The following is a 16,994-nucleotide window of genomic DNA, read 5'->3' on the forward strand; positions in this document are numbered from 1 at the left end:
CTTAGGAACCTCCTAGCTACATGGAGGTACGGAATGCCATGATGTCTGCCCAAAGCAGCATTTTGTTCTCAATTGTGCATTTTTAGTGCATTTTGATAGTATCATCTGTAAGCATGGTAATTTCATATTTCTCTGTTAAGTGACCCTGCTTTCAGCAGTTAATAGACTGACAGTCTTTAGTGGCTGGGTGAAATTTTTCATGCTAGTAGTTTGCCTTGTTAAAAAAAAATCAGCCAAAATCATTGAGTTATTTCTGAGAACAAGACTAAGGAAAATCAGATTGCTTTGCATGATAAAAATTCTGGTGCCTTTATTTGAGAACCATTAAAATTCTCTTCTTTACAGTAGGAGACCAAACACTAAAGAATAGGGAGAGGCCTTATTCCAGAGAATGTCTTTTTTAAAATCACATGAATATGTACACTAACTTCACTATGTCCTGATGCATAGTCATTTGGGAGATGATTTTTTTGATGTGATATAGGCAGCTTTCTTTCTGTTCTTTCCTAGTGTTTGTGTAGCATACCACTGATACTCTATTTTTTTTATTCTGAGGATGTATTGATATGAGTACATTTGAAGCTATTTATGTTTACTCTTACTATTTGACACTCATTAAAAGAATTACAGAATCACAAAACCACAGAGTGGCTCAGGGGGGAAGGATCCTCTGGAGGTCATCTGGTCCAACCCCCTTGCTCAAGCAGGACCACCTAGAGCAGGTTGCCCAGGAACATGTCCAGTCAGGTTTTGAATGTCTCCAAGGATGGAGACTCTACAACCTCTCTGGGCAAACTCTGCCAGTGCTCAGTCACTCTCACAGTGAAAAACTATTACCTGATGTTCAGATGGCACCTCCTGTGTTTCAGTTTGTGCCCATTGTCTCTTGCCCTGTCACTGGGCACTACTGAAAAGAGCCTGGCTCCATCCTCTTTACAACCTCCCATCAGGTATTTGTTGATGAGTCCTCCCCAAGTCTCCTATTCTCCAAGCTGAACAGTGACAGCTCGTTCAGCCCTTCCTCATAGGAGAGAAGGTACCATCCCTTCATCATCTTCATGGCCCTTTGCTGGACTCTCCAGTATGTCCATCTCTCTCATATACTGGGGAGCCCAGAACTGGACACAGCATTCCAGGTGTGGCCTCACCAGTCCTGAGTAGAGGGGAAGCATCACCTCCCTCAACCTGCCAGCAATACCTCTCCTAATGCAGCCCAGGGTACCATTTGTCTTCTTTGCTGCAAGGGTACTAATATTTGAAGAAAGCCTGCTTTGGGATGCTAGCTTTTGATGCCAGTTAAAGACTTGTATCCTCATTGTAAGAACAGGTAATGGGTCCAATTCCAACTGTTTTTCTTTTCCATCTACAAACCACTATAACATCCACAATTTATAAGAATAAAACACACCTGGATTTGGGCACAAAATTTTTGGTAAAAGAGAATGGAACACACCTCTAGAAGAGATTAGGTGAGACCAAACAATACACACAATTCTTCTGTGAAAAGTCCTTTCTTCTCCATTCATAAAACTGATTTCTCCTCTCCTATGTAGCAAGCCTTAATCAACAATTGCAAAGAGAAAACCGATAACATGTAAAGAAATAAAAACAGAAACCCCATTCAGGTAGATATTTTGTTCCAATAAATAAAAAAATATCAAATACTCTAAAGTCCTCTAGAGATATCAGTACTGCAGTCAAATTTACATAAAGTGTTGCACCAGAGATGGCCTTAAGTATAAACCTTGCAGCAGAGGAAGACTAAACAAGACACATCAAACCCTGTTGAACAGAAGAGGACAGTTTAAATTCACAAGGCACTGAGGAAACTCTCTGGTATGAGGATTAAGTATTCCCATGGGCAGCTCTCAGAAGACAGTGCCTTTACATATTGCCCTACAAAATTATCCCAACAAGAAATACTGCTCTTTTTATTCCATGTTGTACTAACACTATTTCCTCACTGTCAGAGCTGTTCCTTCCCTATTTACAGCTATGTTAGCCAGCTCAAGACCTCAGGATGGTCAAGAAGTGGGCTTTGCATGTGAGCAATAGTGGAAGGTCTCTGTCCAGACAGAGCCAGTGGAATCTGTTCAGTGAATTAACCCAAGTGAATGGAAAAAAGAGACTCCCCTGTCACTGTATTTCTCCAAGTTAGCTCTTAGTGGGATCAAGCTTTGTCTATAGCAAATAAAATGGCCAACAATTGTTAGTAGCAACAATTAAGCCATTCATTACGCCTTTTGGAAAATGATGGATGGAGTTTCTTGTACCATCCACACCCCAGCTGCACTCTTTATCAATTCTTCCTTCATGAAAGTTGTGCTATTTGAGCATCTGTTCTGAATCGGTAGATAAACAAACCACTGTGGACTTCTTTGTACACATACCCATTGACAGACAGTCCTGTAAAGAGACAGAAATCCACTGACCTAGAGAATTGCACTGTCAGTGTGACAGGCAGCCCTACACCTACTTTTAATCTCCACACCTGATAACCAATCAGTTGAAGGGCTCTCTTGAGCTCCCTTTATAAACACTTTTATTTAGCTAGTTCACCATAAGTACAGAAGATGACATAGTAATGTTGTGCCACCTGTTGCTCTGGCAACACTCAAACTTTCCTCGGTGACAAACAGAGGGGAAGTATATTTACAGCAAAAGGCTTTCCAGATGATAGGGTCAGAGTAGTGTGGGGTCTCTGCTGCTGAAGGATCTAAGCAATCTTTTCCCAGCTCCACAAATCAGGGCTGCATGACATCAGCTCTGATTTCTCCTACAGTGAGCCGGCTGAGGATCAAGGAGCATCAAAGAGCTTTCTTCTTTCTGCCCTCCACAGCACTTGCAATCAGGTGAGGTCCTCTCTGTGTCTAACTGCCCTCACATCTTCAAGAATAAAGCAAAGCAAAACCTTTCAGAAGACATTTTAAGGACAGAACCATTTTTTAAAAGCATTACCCTAAGCTAATGATGTGGCGTTTTGTTGCCCCAAGAGGATAAACTTATACTTCCCAAGAAATAGAAATAACAATGTTTTGCATGGTGGTCCTCCCTTACCTACACTCTCTGATGCTGATCAAGAAATGAACATTTCTGGAAAAAGGAATTAGCTGCAACTATTTCAGTGCATGAACAATCAAGGTCAGAACCAAAGCAAACCATCACGAGTCTCCTAATAATTACAATGAAAATAATGACTTCTTTTCTCATCGATAATTATTGATTTCTAGAAGACCTCTGATGTCCATTGCATGGTGTTCATTATAAGCACTATACAAAGCTATCTATGTTACAAGCTTCACTCTGTTAAATCTGAACCTGCTCTTAAAAACAAGAAAAAGCTGAACAAATTGTCTGTTTATCATTTTAAATTGCACAATCTTAATTTTATAGAGAAAAAGAGTACTTTGGCTATTCCACCCAGTAGAAACACTGATGGTTGGAAGCCCCTTTCCAGTAAAATTTTGCCATGACAATATGCAGTATGAGATACATTCACTTGTAGGATGGCTATGTCTTGGCCCAAGGTTAATATGTATATGGCCCTGAGAACTCCAAACATATTAAAATAATTTGGGTGTTAGTTGATCTAATTCTTTAATCAATTTTCAGCCTTATTGCTTCACTTTTACATAGCAAGTACCTAATGCCTCAGGGTTAACTAACGACTAATTTAAAATCTGAGGGCGACACATACTGAAACAAAGCTATAACAACCTATGGATTCAGATATGTTAGTAGGGCAGCAGTCAGAATGTCAAGGGAGTCAATGTCAACCTCCACTTTCAAAAACTAGCCCTGCCACCTACTTCTCTGCATTCTGCCAAGACAGAGCCAAAGACACATATTTCAGTGAACCTATTTCCATCCAAAGAAGAATGGAAGCTGGTTCATTACAATGCATTCAACAGAGGTAGCTCACTTTCAGTCTGTAGACTCTCTTGGTTCTTAAAAAGGCCTCTTGCACAAATGAATTCCCACCGAATTGAAGGGGAGGGGGAAAAGAGAACAGAAAAAGTATTTAACTTTTTTGAATTACTGCCTAGATATGTAAAGAAGACTCAAAAGTACTGAAGCCCTTAAATTAAGACTACCCATATTTCTAAAAGACAAACAAACTGAAGTGATTTGGTTATTTCTGATTTACTGTCTTTAAAATTAGGTCATTACTTTTAGGAATGCTTTGAAATACATGAATGATAGGACAGGATTTCAGAATGTTCTTAACAGTAATCCATACCACTCCTGGGGATAAATTATTTTGCCTTTGACCTTCTAGCTTATCCATTTGGGAATCATATTATTGTCTCATAAAAAAAGAGGCACCTGTCTTAATATTTCTGAACTAATGAGTTCTGCAAAATCCTTTCAAAGTACTAGCTAACCAGATTGATAAACTACTGCTTTATCCATCCAGATCAAGCTGGATTTACGATTAATTGCATGTTTGGAAATAATCTTTCAGACTGTTTTATTCATTGTTCCCTGTATGGGGGGGGGGAAAGACATTTGATGAGTACAATAGCCCTTCATGTTTGGCAGCTTGCATTCGTTTAGATTCTTTCAACTGCTTTATTGAAGGGATAACAGTGCCACTGTCAGAATATATTTAAATTTTGGCTGACACCAATGCCCACTGTTAGTTTTTAATATGTCACCACAGTTATACAAGTTGCAGTGCCAATGTAAAAAGAGGTATTATTGCAAAGTATAGTTTCAAATTGAAACTAAAAAATCCTGGGAAATTCAAAGTATTGTATCTTTTCAACTGCAACTTGGCCCTCTGGGATCCTTTATATTTTTTATTCCTGCATATACAACTAGGTTTATGACCTCATAATAAAAATGGCACTTAGAAATCATAGTAGTTTGAGTAATATACATTTCCAGAAAGAATAATTACACAATTTTGCTCAGTTATGTCAGTTAACATTGCTCAGTTAAGTTATAGCTTGTATTTACATGCTACAGCCTTGCATTGTGAAGGATGATCTGAAGAGTGTACAAACTGAAAAAATGAAATACTTTCAGAATGGAATAGTGTATTAGAGTATGGCTTTGTAAACTAGAGAGTTGTTCTGACTGATTTCAGATGGCAGATTCAGTCCTAGTTTATGGGTATAAAAACTACTGCGTACCTTACACCATACTGTTCAAACAAAAGGTAGCAGAAAAGGTGATGTTAACAGATGTGTAACTTCTCCTGAAATCTACTTATAAGATGGGTAAGGAGCACAGAGATGGGAAAAATTGGTCTTACAGAAAATACAGATGAAGACTCTCATCCCATATTATGATCCCCACTGTTCACCTGCCCAAATCACAGCACATGGTCCATGGTGAGTCAATTACCATCTGATGGTCATGTGTCATGTTGCTGCTATTTCACGTCAATAATTAACATTGAAATTTAGATCCTGTAAATAACCGCAGGTAAACATGCTTCATTAAACTTAATAATGAATATTATTACCTTAGTAATTAAGTTTATCATGACCCTTATTAGCTTAGTAATTGACAATAGTGTCTTAATGATTTTAAAGGGAATCTTCATCAGTGGCCCACAACTATTTTGTAATTATAGTCATGTTTTGGTCAGTTGAGTTAATTTTAATTAATATACTTCATTAACTTAATAGCTAAACATTAACAGTCTAAGGGAGATACTCCAAGTAAATCAGTAAGACAGCTTTGAAATAAGGTCAGAGTAAGTGTTTGTCATTTTCTTATTTTAATTACATGCAATTTCAAGCCCATGTCTAAGCAAAGTCTGGTATCCTGATGACCAATTCAGCTGGAACATACTACTGACACCTATATTCTGAATTCAGATAAAAAGCCAAACAAGAAAGGTGGTAACTGTATGATAAGGGGGTTTTGCTTTATTTTTAAAATAGCTTGTAAGCAATATGGGGCCAAAGATTACCTTCTGTTTCTATACAGTACCTAGCTCAGTGACCTTCCAATAAAAGTGTTCCTAGATGCTACAGAAATAGTGAAGATGCAGAATAAAATGATAATGCCATTGGTGCAAGTCAGAATTTCATATCAGGTGTAATAACTGATGTTTAATGAACAGATCTGACACTGCACAGGTTCTTAGGAAACAACCAAGCCCTGTATAATTGGATTTTAAAGATATTACCGCTGCTGATTAATATATCCAGTTATTTTCCTCAGATTTTTTCTTCATGCAAAGCCCACAGAAAACAGCAGCATACCTATTTTTTTTTCTTTAACATTATCAGGGATGATTAAATAGATTATGCCTACACGTGGTTTGCTGTTTGAAGATCAAAATCCAAAACTCAGCTTAGGTATCTGTGTTGTGATAAGTTACATTAATTGGTACCTCAGTTACCTTTTTATTCCTCAGCTAGATGAGCATAATGTTTTTCTTCCAAACAGATTTTTAGGTCTTAGTAAGTCTCAAATCACAAAAATGCTTGTGGCAAAGCAGATAAGAAATTTGAAGACAGGAGGAAGGGAGAAAGGAATGGAAGGATTAATTTCTGTAAGATGTTCATGGGCATTTGTCCTTACCTACCTCATTTGCTTCATAATTCTTCTTGCAGGGAATTAGGAGAAAGGAGGAGTGATCACAGAATACTGACTGGAAAGAAAAGACCAACATGGAGACTTAGTCTCTCCTACAACTACAGAAGAGAGAAGGTGGTCATGGAATGCAGTGTTCCCAGTTTTAAAGGGCAGGGGGGGCAGGACACACTTCCTCTAAGAGTAGAAGTGAAGAACACTAAAACACAGTTATAAAAAATTGCTTGCTTGTAGTAAGAGAGAGAACTTGGAGTGACACAGAATTCCTATCTTGAAAGGGAAGGGAAAAAGGAAAGAAATACTGGAAAGGACTATATTCCTTTTCAGCATCTTCATAAGTAACAATAGATTTGGCACCATTAAATCTGGCCATTGACTGCTTTGCAGGGGTTACCTGTGTTGGCAGCTCACCCTGTGGTTTGCATGAAGAATACTGAGAATTCTCTTGAACTGTGGCCAGTTGCATACCGGCCAGACAAGACTGGTCTGGTGCAGTCACTGGTGTTCCCTTTCTTATTCTCCAAGTGAGGTCAACCACAAGGTGAACAGGTTAGTTCCCTGATCAACCATGCACACTGCCTGGCTTTCCTACAGGCCAAGGTAAAGGATCAGGCAGTTTCACACCTCTCAGAAATATTGCTATGTGGCAGGGGGAAACCAACAATGCAGGCAATCACGGTGTCATTGATCTGTTTACCAGGGGGTAAAGGCATCTGAGAAGCTGACACACCAGCGAGCATGGGAATGCTCACACCTCAGTGCCTTCAAAGAAAGTTACAAATCATTGATGCATGTAACAGCAAATGAGGTTTCAGCTCAGGGCTGCAGCACCAAGAACTGCAGGGGATTGTTTAATATTCAGTGAGCATATGCCTAAAAAGTCAGTGCACATGCTATCAGAATTTCAGCATCCTGCTGCACATCAATGAACTTTGCTTAGGCTTCATCAGGATCCATTTACATTGTGGATAAGAGATCTGGGAGGAAAACTGGTATATGATGCAAAGTGCAAAAGAAAAGGCAAAAAGCTGCTTTTCCAGACATCTGTCAGGAAGATGCCTGAGCAGATTTTAAACAAAATACCTCTGAAATTTTCTATCCATGTCCCAAATCTTCCCAGAAGAACTTCTGAAATTATTCAGGACACATATGAATAATTTCTCTACATTTTAGAGACTTAGGCAGGGGCTTGCAATGTTTAATCCAGGCAAGCAGTGGATTAACTGCTTTCAGCTGAAAGCCTGCCAGCTGACAACCCTTCCCTGCGCACATGGCATTTGATGTCTGCCATTTTAATATTTTGACATTTTTGTGAGAGACATTGTCCTGAAAGGTCACCACTTGTCTCAGCAGTTGGCTGGCTGCCACTCAGGCTTGGGAAGCTTAGCTCCACAGCTGTCATCAAAAATGACCATTTTCACAGCTAAGTTTCAGGGAAGCTATGAATTTCTGGCTGTATATGAGGGGGAAAAGGAGATAAGAGAAAGCAAAGAGAAACTCCAAAATCACCTTTTGTTTGCTGCAATGAAGACAGGCATTTCTACATATACATCTGTAAGATGAGGCTGAAGTATTGCAAAAGTAGCTTATAAACAACAGATTGACCAAACATACCTGTGTTATAGCAGCATGAACAAGGGGGTTATATCATGAATATGTTTAGCCCTCTATGTGCAGCAAACAACACAACATATGTACTCTCTCCCTAGTCACTTAATGGCAGTCACCTGTTAACTGATAATGACATTTCCACATGGCTCATAAAAAGCTTACAGTACCACAGTGGTCCCTAAGAAATAACGAAACCTGTAAATAAAGCAAGAAACATGACATGGCAACACAAACAAACCGGCTACAGCCTGCATTTCTTGTGCAATTATCTGCATTTATACGTGGTACTGATCACAGGCTGTTTTCAATAAGCAGATTTCATTCACAGCACAGTAAGAATTCACTAGCCATAAACTCAATAGGACAATGGCACTACAGAAGCTTTGAACTAGAAAGGAGAATAAAAACCAAGATGCTGTTTCTTTAGTGCTATGAGACCAAAAAACACTAACAAATACCAATTCTCTTCCTTACAGTATCACTGCAACACTGAGAAAACTTCAACCCCGCTGCTTCCCAACCACCTTGCTATCCTGCCTTCATGCCACATAGCACATAAAGATTGTCTTCATGTACAGACAGAGTGAGATTGGTGAAAAACATGCATTGCTCACCGTGCTATGTTCATTGTTCTTATCAGGTCAGATGCAGGCTTACTGGTGCCCTTTATGATGACTAATTGTTTGAGCTTCTGATAATAAGGTACTGTCGAGTTTCTTAATGAGAAGTCCAGGTCTGCATTTATGGATTTTTAAAGAAAAGATTCCAGGTGAAAAATACCATGGCAGATTTCTCTCCTATGCGTTCACAAGCTGTCTATTACTGCTGAAGTATCTTTCTCACTGTATATCTATTATTATCTAAGTCGAAAGCCATCTCTCTAGAAGTACCTCCTGCATTTGCTTGGCTTCTCCCGTCACAGACAAAGTGGCAAGCAGACGTCCCAAAAATCAACAAACACAACTGCAAACTATTTGTTCCGGAAAGCTTTCATGCATCCCTTTCCCTCAGTAGCTCTTCCACTGAAAGCCAGAACAATACTGCAGAGAAGCTTTCCCTGTCAGGATGTTTTCAGCTTTCATCTCCCTGCTTTTTCAAGCAGAACACTGAGGTAGAAACCCTAATTAGCAAGCTGAAAGCACCACACAGGCAAGGAATACTTACATTTGCAACTGTATTTGTGATATTTGCGCACTGATCCAGCGACTGGTGATTACAAAGAAGAGAAAGAGCTTTTTAGGCTGCCTTTCAAGCCTCGCAGCAGTGAAAAGAAGGCTGTTATCTGAAAGCTACTCATTTTCTATATGCTGTGCTCTACTTGCTTCCCATGTGCATACAACACAGCTGCCAGATTTAATAACCATGTCAGCCTGCTTTCCCCATAAAGCAGCAGAGAGATGACAGGATGAAGATGAAGTAGCCAGCGCGTTAATCTGTAGTTATGGCTGCACTAAGCCTTGAATGAATGTCACAGTTTTATAGCCCTTGAAGAAAAAATAAAACAAATCAACACTATTTGTGAAAAAAATGTGCAAAACGATTTCAGACATATTAATCCATACTTGCCTCAGTGATATTAAAGTATATTAAAGAAATTTCTCCTTTTTTTCTCAGTTAACAAATCCTAGGACTTGAGTTAATTCCTTTTTACTACATCCTGATCTTTCAGAATACATTTCTCCTACCAGTGCATGCTTGTACCCCAAAAGAACAAAACCATTAGCTGACAAACTAGTTGAGCTTCACTCCTCTCCAGTTCCTGTCTGGAAGGAAGGATTTCCATGCCTGTCTGTCTTTGCTGACTTCTTTCAGGAAAAAAAAGTTAATAAAAAAGGGGGAAAATGCTCATTTACCATTTAAATTCTCCCACTCACAGTGGTTCCTAGAGCACTGGACTTTAGTACCTGATGTGGTCAGTTCACTGCCAAGGTGGAGCATTGCCGTACCTCCGGTCGCAAAACCAGTTCCATGTGAGGGAAGGGTGGCCAGAGTTTACATGACAAGAGAAGGTGCCAGTCGTGCAATCAAAAACAACAAACTGAAAATAAACCCAGAAACATTCAGTTGAATTTGCAACAGTGCGGGGATGCCACAGAGATCATATGACATCTGTGCGCGTCTTTTTCTCTCTCTCATTTATATTCCCTTCACTTCCCTTGGAGGCACCTGTCTCAGCGGGGAGTGGTTTCTGTGGAAACTACAGACGGTCGGTTTTCCCCTCAGAGAAACTGTTACTATGGCAACCTTACATAATATATATGGCCTAAATTCTTTTTTAAAATAACCTAACACTGAAATTCTCATTACAAAATTAGAGCTGATCTGTCTGGGGGGCAAGAAATACAGTTATTTAAACACTGTATTAGAAATGTAGGATAAAAAAACCCATATGGAATTACAAATTAAATGACAGTGCAGGGGGCACTCTCATTGCATCACTCACAAAGACAAAATAATTTGTAAATTCCAGTAAACAAGGTGTATTATTTAGCATTTGTAGGAAGCAAGGAAGAAGGGAAGCATTTACTTGACATCATGGCTCAATATAGCAATCAATACTGCATCTTAAAGAGTGGAGTTTTTTTCTGTGTGTTTATTCTTCCAGCAACAAGGACCTCGCTTCATGGCGTAAGCCCAAACACTGCTTACATCTACTCCATTCAAAACTGAAATATCAGGCTCAGAGTCACTTACTCTACATTATGAAATCATGCTATGTTAAAACTCAAGGAAGTGCCTGAAAGGAGCTGTATGAGTCAGTGAGGCATAGCGTGCAGTGGAGCAGAAGCAGAAAAGGCACACTGCTGTTTATATGACTTTCCTCTCAGCTCAGAGGAGACAAACCTGCCCACAGCCATGGTGGGGAGGGCAGATCTGTCAGATTGTATTGGGGAGATGGGGAGGTTAGGGCCTCGGTAATGGGGCTGGGCAGGGTGAGGGGGCTTTGCCTTGTAAGTCAGCAGCTGAAGACCTGCCTGGGTTGGAAATGACATGAAGTGGTAGTCATGTCACAGATGTTTTGTGACCCCTGTGAAATGGGTAGGTAGATGTCTCCCCTCCCTCCCCTATCTGCAGCCACCCTTGCAGATAATCCTTTTATTGGCAATACAAATCAAAAGTCAAATGGTTAAGAAGGCAAAGCTACCTGTTTAACTCTACACAAAATCAGGGATTCCAGTTTGAAAAGTATTGTTGGGGAAACTTTAGTAAAACTCTACCTCTGAGGTATCTGTGTTGTGACTCAGTGGATCAAGATCTCTCCTCACCTGTCAATCTAGCAACTTTTATTAGCATGAACTACATTAATATACACGGGGACTGATTTTTCTTCTCTATTCCTGTTCAGAAGATGAACAAGAGAGAGCACCCTGCCTACAGAACATTTCCCCCAAACTTACACAAGGTCCTCGTACACTCCACTGTGCAAAGGGGCTCTCCAGGTGGGACAAAGCAGGGAGAAAGCATTGCTTCAAACCCCACAGCATTTATGTTCCTTTCTTGTGTAGTGGAGACACTTTTACAAAGGAGACTCATGCTGCCTGAAGGTAAGGTGTTGTTTGGGATGTTGCTTCTCCAAGCAGGTGTTCAAGAACTAAGACCAGGGTTTCACAAAGAACCTGCTGGTGCCACAAGTGATGGGACATTCTGTAATACAAAATCCCTCAAAGAGGTTTCCCTGTACTGGAAAAAGTTTGACTTTTAAATTAAAGAAGAAAACTACTCCAGAAATTGCATTGAATACCCAAACTGACCTATACAGGAGATCTACTCTGACAATCACACAGAGCAGTATTTTTTCAGAGGCTGTGCACACACACCTTTTTGTTTGTGAAACTCAAGTGTTATATGAAGATGTGAAAGCATTAAACATTATCTCTCTTTTACACAGAAAAACAAAAGGAGATTTGGTGCATGGTGTTAACTTCAATTGGATTTGAGAAAGTTCAGCACCACCAGGACACGCTCTGCACCTTACATGACTGAAACTTTTATGATGTATCAAATATCACATTCCTTGTCAAACATTACACAGGAGTCAGGCCTCCCTGACATTTGACTTTTGAATCCCAGCGCTCTCATGTTCTATCCACAGGACATACCAACTACAATGTGTTACAAACAATCTTTTGCCCTCCAAAACTAAAAAAATGGAAATTAGAAAATATTTTCAACAAAGCATCTACATTCACTTCTGAATTATATACAAAATTACACAATAATTAGACAATGTCTAGTGAAACACATATTTAGTGGCCCTAGGAAAGACAACATATTCAAAAGAAAAGCACTAAAATGAAAAGATTCCTTAAGCAGATTAGAACGAGCTAAACTGTCACTTAAACTCATGTAGTTCTGACATTTTTGCTATGTAAAACCTTGAACTTCAAAGAGTACATTGCAAAAAGACAGCAACAGGAATAAATTGAAAAATTAATATTATAACAAGGTAAAGCAATGAAGTTAATAGCTTATTTTAAAAGAAGCAGCAAACATCTGACATAGAATGAAGAGGCTCAACACTTTTCATAGCTGTGCCAACTCTCCCAACACAGAAAAGCATAACACAGTGAAAGCAGACATGGTTACTTGGCTTCTGGACTGAGCTAAGTAACATCTAGCCAGCACAGCATGGAAGCAGCATGAACTTGGATCCCTCTCCCTTTATGTATGTAAATATTCTGTGTGTATCTAATTCCTGAACACTTGCGGCTTCTTGGAGCATAGGATAGGGTGTTTGGGCACCAGTCTCAGGAGTGGGCATCTCACTAGTACCAGTGTACTTCCAAGTTAACCTACAGTGCTTACATTTCTTACCTTAAACTCTGCCTTTAGCTACCTGGGGATCCCAAGTTACTCAGATTTCTGATCTGTAAGGGACCTGGCTGAGATACTGCTGAGAAGGCAGTTAGACTAACAAAAGGAAGATTTGCATTCACAGCAGGACTCAGGCACACAGAGATGCAGCTGTAACCTGTGAACTTGCTGTTTCCTTCCAGCAGGGAGTTAGCTCACTCCAGGAGTCCAAGATTCTCTTGACAGCCCAGGATCTGCCATAATGGTCTCTCGGTGAATAGACTCAGAAAAAAATGTAATTGAGCTGTTATGACCTGGACATTGTTTGGTGCACGTCACTGAACATGATAGCAACCCTACAGCCTACCATACAGCTGAGAAAGGCAGACTGCCAGTGGTTATTTAAAATGGCATCCACCCATTCCAGCAGTATTTATTATACATTTCCCACATCTTTTCCCATGTCATTACATCAAGCCTATGAAAAAATATATTAGCAACACAGTATTACATATGGCTTTGCTCAGAGATAGAGAGAAGCGTCAATAGAAATGCTTTGTACAATATTACATTACTTATTCCAAAAGAAATCTCTAGTCGACACACCACCTCACTTAACTCCATGCTAGGCTTTTATATAGACAAGCTACTTATATTTCTAGGGTACTGACTGCTCATCAGATTTATACTGCTTTTGATACTGCAATCTCTTTCCTCCCATGGCCCTATTTTAGAGAAAAGGTTCTCCTTTCTATCTACTTGAATTGACATGCTTTGGATGAGGAAAAAAATCTTAGCAGTAAATAAAGGGAGAGACAGATTAACAAAGAGGCACAGGCAGGGGTGTCAGTTCCTAACCACAAGGTGCCTTGCAGTCTGCAGATCCCCCTGCCAAGAGTTCTGTGCTTAAGCAATCCACAGGAATGACACCCACAAAAGCCAGCACTTTACCACAGAGCTGCCTAACTTAGCTACTGCGAAATGCTAAGATCTTAAACTCTCTCCATGAACTTGGAATCCTCATCTGGGCTGCAGGAAAATGCCCATCTCCAGCTGGGATTCAAACATACCCATTCTCTTGAGTTAACTTCCCTTTCTCACAGAAGCTGACTGGGGAAGAGAGGCAATTACAGTACTAAAGAGATGACAGATTGGGGCTCAAATCTACTAGCAGCCAGATGAAAGTTTAACCACCATTCCCTTATTTAATCATATCTTTCTAGGTTATTCTAAGGTAGGAATCCTCCTGAAGCTGCTATCCTGATATTACTAAATAATGAAGGGAGTAAGGGAGAGAATAAAGACCACTGTGTAGCCTAGCAGTCAGGCTGTTGTTTAAGGCACTAACCTTGAAAGTCCAATTGCTGCTTCAGTAATTGGCTGTTCATTAGGAGTAGAATCAGGTTTCTGTCCCCCTGATGGCAGCAGTTATTTTGTTGGGGTTCAACAGGTGTTTTCTGAGCTCTGTGCCTGATTAACCGCTTCAGAAAGGATAGGCACAGAGTATCTTCCGTGATGGTCCTGATGTGTCTAGGTATGAGGGAGATGCCCAGTTGCTCAGCCCTTGCTGCCGTTTAGCATCTCCAGACACCTGGGTTACGTGGCAGGTTTTGAAGACCTACACTTCTGCCTGAAGTGTTTAAGGTGGCCATTAGGTACTTAAGACCATGTCTGTGATGTGGGAGCAGGGCCACCTGAGCTGGCAGGGATCTGCATACTGACTCACAAACCAGAAATGCTGGAGAGTTCAGCACAGAAACACACAATCTGGCTCTGTGCATTGTCACTAATAAGCCATAGTGCTGTGCACAAGGCTGAACTCCACTGTGACTTTTCCAGATTGAGGGTTCCTGAACTCTAGTCTACCCCAGAGAGTAGGCAGGCCCTATATCTGGCCTCAATCCCTGCACAGATCTTGCCTGAGTTCAGCCAAGGAAATAGTCATTATGGGGATTAAAACTAATCTGATTTCATCTAGCCTAGAACACACAGGAAACAGATCAAAGGTGGATTTCTGCCTGGGTTTCTCATGGATTTCTATTTCAGTCAATGCTTCCAACTGCAGGCCTGCCTATTTCTTTCCTTGTTTTAGAAGCAGAAACCATTGCCAAGGCTCTGGCAGCCAGGCCAGAAAACAGTGACAAATAGTGTAAGCTGATCTGGCAGGCTTCATTAAGGGCAGATTAAACAGTGACAGTCCCAAAGGTTTTTGTGATATGATTGCATGACATGGCCAATGAACTAGTTACTCTCTAGGGTGAGAAGCAGAGATGATGTTCAACTGCCTGGAGAGTGGAACATAGACTGCTCTGTGAAATTACATGTTATGACAATGTAAGATGCAAAGCACCATCTCTAAACAAGGTGCTTCACCTCAAATAAACCCTGTGAATAGCTAAATACAAGTCTGCCTATTCCTAATAGGGCTGAGTGATGTAGAAAAAGAATCAAGGTACCTGCAAAAGGCCAAAGTAGGAAGTCAACAGTCCATCCCAGTCAGGATATCTTGCCTTTTTTCCTATGCAAAGTCGATAGTTCTCATCATTTAAGATTGTTTTTTCAAGAAATATTTGAGAATGGTCCCCTGTTTACTCAGTCAAGTAGTGTTATATCAGAATGTCAAGAACTCTCCAAGTTGTCTGTGCTTGTGGTAAGATTGTCTTGGACCTAAAACAGCCTCCTAGTTCTACTATCTACATGTAACCTGATGATTCTCCTTGCTCTACAGGGTGGTGGATCTTTAAGTTTCGAATCACAAAGACTGCATGATAACATTTCCCTTTTCAAACCAAAATACTACAAATGCTTCCAGATTTTCTTTTGCATCACCAGACCAAATAAATTGATCTTACCTGAAATATTGCCACTTAATATTGTGTTACTTGACTCTTTCTGTACCCATTCTATCCAAATAAAATACATAACAAATCAAATGCTTTTAAACTTAAATAAATAAAAGCCCCATAACATCAAAGGAAGAACGTTAGCTAGCAATTTTGATGTCATTTGTAGATGCAGAATGAACAGAGTAGAAAGAAGCTGTACTGGGTCTATACAGCTACAGCACAGGAGGCTGCATTAAGATAATGACAAATAGAAGATCAAAATTTGTCATTGACCATCCGAAATTATAGCGTTGTAGCAGCATAGAAGTGAAAGGTGAAAGCCTCATCTGTGCCTCACTATTTTATCCAGAAAGGCAGGAAATTCAGATACATAACCATTAACATTATAATTGAAAAGTGGGAAACAATTCTGCAAGCTTCCATAGAACAGAAGGTTTCTAATTCAGGCAGAAAATTATCCGAGTTTCCATATTTCTCTAAGGTCTGGATTGTATCTATTGACATCAGTTTGGAAGAGAAAAAAAGTGCTGTTGAATTTGTCTCATGCCCAGAGAGCACTGCATCCAAGAGGCATAGCACAGCTTCTTAGCTCTCCGTGGATTTAGAGTCACATGGAAGACCTTCAATGCTGCAGGTTCTGCCTTTAACGGCCATTAGTGATTTCAACCACATCTGGACATGTTTTAATGAGGTTGTATCTAGCAAAAGCCTCTTGAACACAGTACATGCAGTGTCCTGTTTGCAGGGGTCTACCCTGCTTTTATTATTAAAGAAAACTGTTTGGTTTGCTTACAGTTACTACAGGACAGCAGGTAAGACATGGCAGGTGGAACTGAGGTGTTGGTATACATATGGGAAGATATATTTGTAAGGGAAGTCAAACACAGTTTTATTTGGAAAACAAATGAGCAGCTGGTGGCACAATTTGGTCCTTGCCTTGTCCACTTTCCCTATTCTTCCTGCATTTTAGTACCTCGACACCATCACCATAACCAGCATTCATGACTTCTCCATTTAGCCCATTTAGGCCAGGGAGCTCAAAAAAGAATAAGAAATAATTACCTTTAGCTCTCCTGCTTCATCAAGTCAGTGTGGAGACACCTTGTCGCCTGCTGTGACACCATTAGTGCCCTAAAAGTTCTGAACTGAAATGAACATCTCCAGACTCCACGGATATCCAGACGGAAC

The 16,994-nt window shown here is 40.1% G+C and overlaps 1 protein-coding gene across 8 annotated transcripts in view; it reads right to left on the reverse strand.

Annotated features, from left to right (window-relative positions):
- The window catches only part of TRIM2 (tripartite motif containing 2), a 117,788-nt gene that overhangs the window by 83,507 nt on the left and 17,287 nt on the right, over positions 1–16,994 (reverse strand). For 2 of the 8 annotated variants that reach the window (XM_030010571.2, XM_030010503.2), the window contains exons 1-2: positions 10,071–10,271; positions 9,331–9,650 (exon numbers count right to left, since the gene is read on the reverse strand). The exons of 1 other annotated variant lie outside the window; for it this stretch is intronic. The gene's annotated coding sequence lies outside the window, so the exon portion shown is untranslated. Of the gene's footprint in view, positions 1–6,547; positions 6,567–8,780; positions 8,902–9,056; positions 9,202–9,330; positions 9,651–10,019; positions 10,272–16,994 lie in introns of those variants that run through there. 5 more of the 8 variants (XM_030010521.2, XM_030010580.2, XM_030010510.2 and 2 more) reach the window with 5 other exon arrangements.

The sequence above is a fragment of the Aquila chrysaetos genome, chromosome 1 (genome assembly GCF_900496995.4).
Source record: "Aquila chrysaetos chrysaetos chromosome 1, bAquChr1.4, whole genome shotgun sequence".
NCBI classification, from domain to species: domain Eukaryota; kingdom Metazoa; phylum Chordata; class Aves; order Accipitriformes; family Accipitridae; genus Aquila; species Aquila chrysaetos.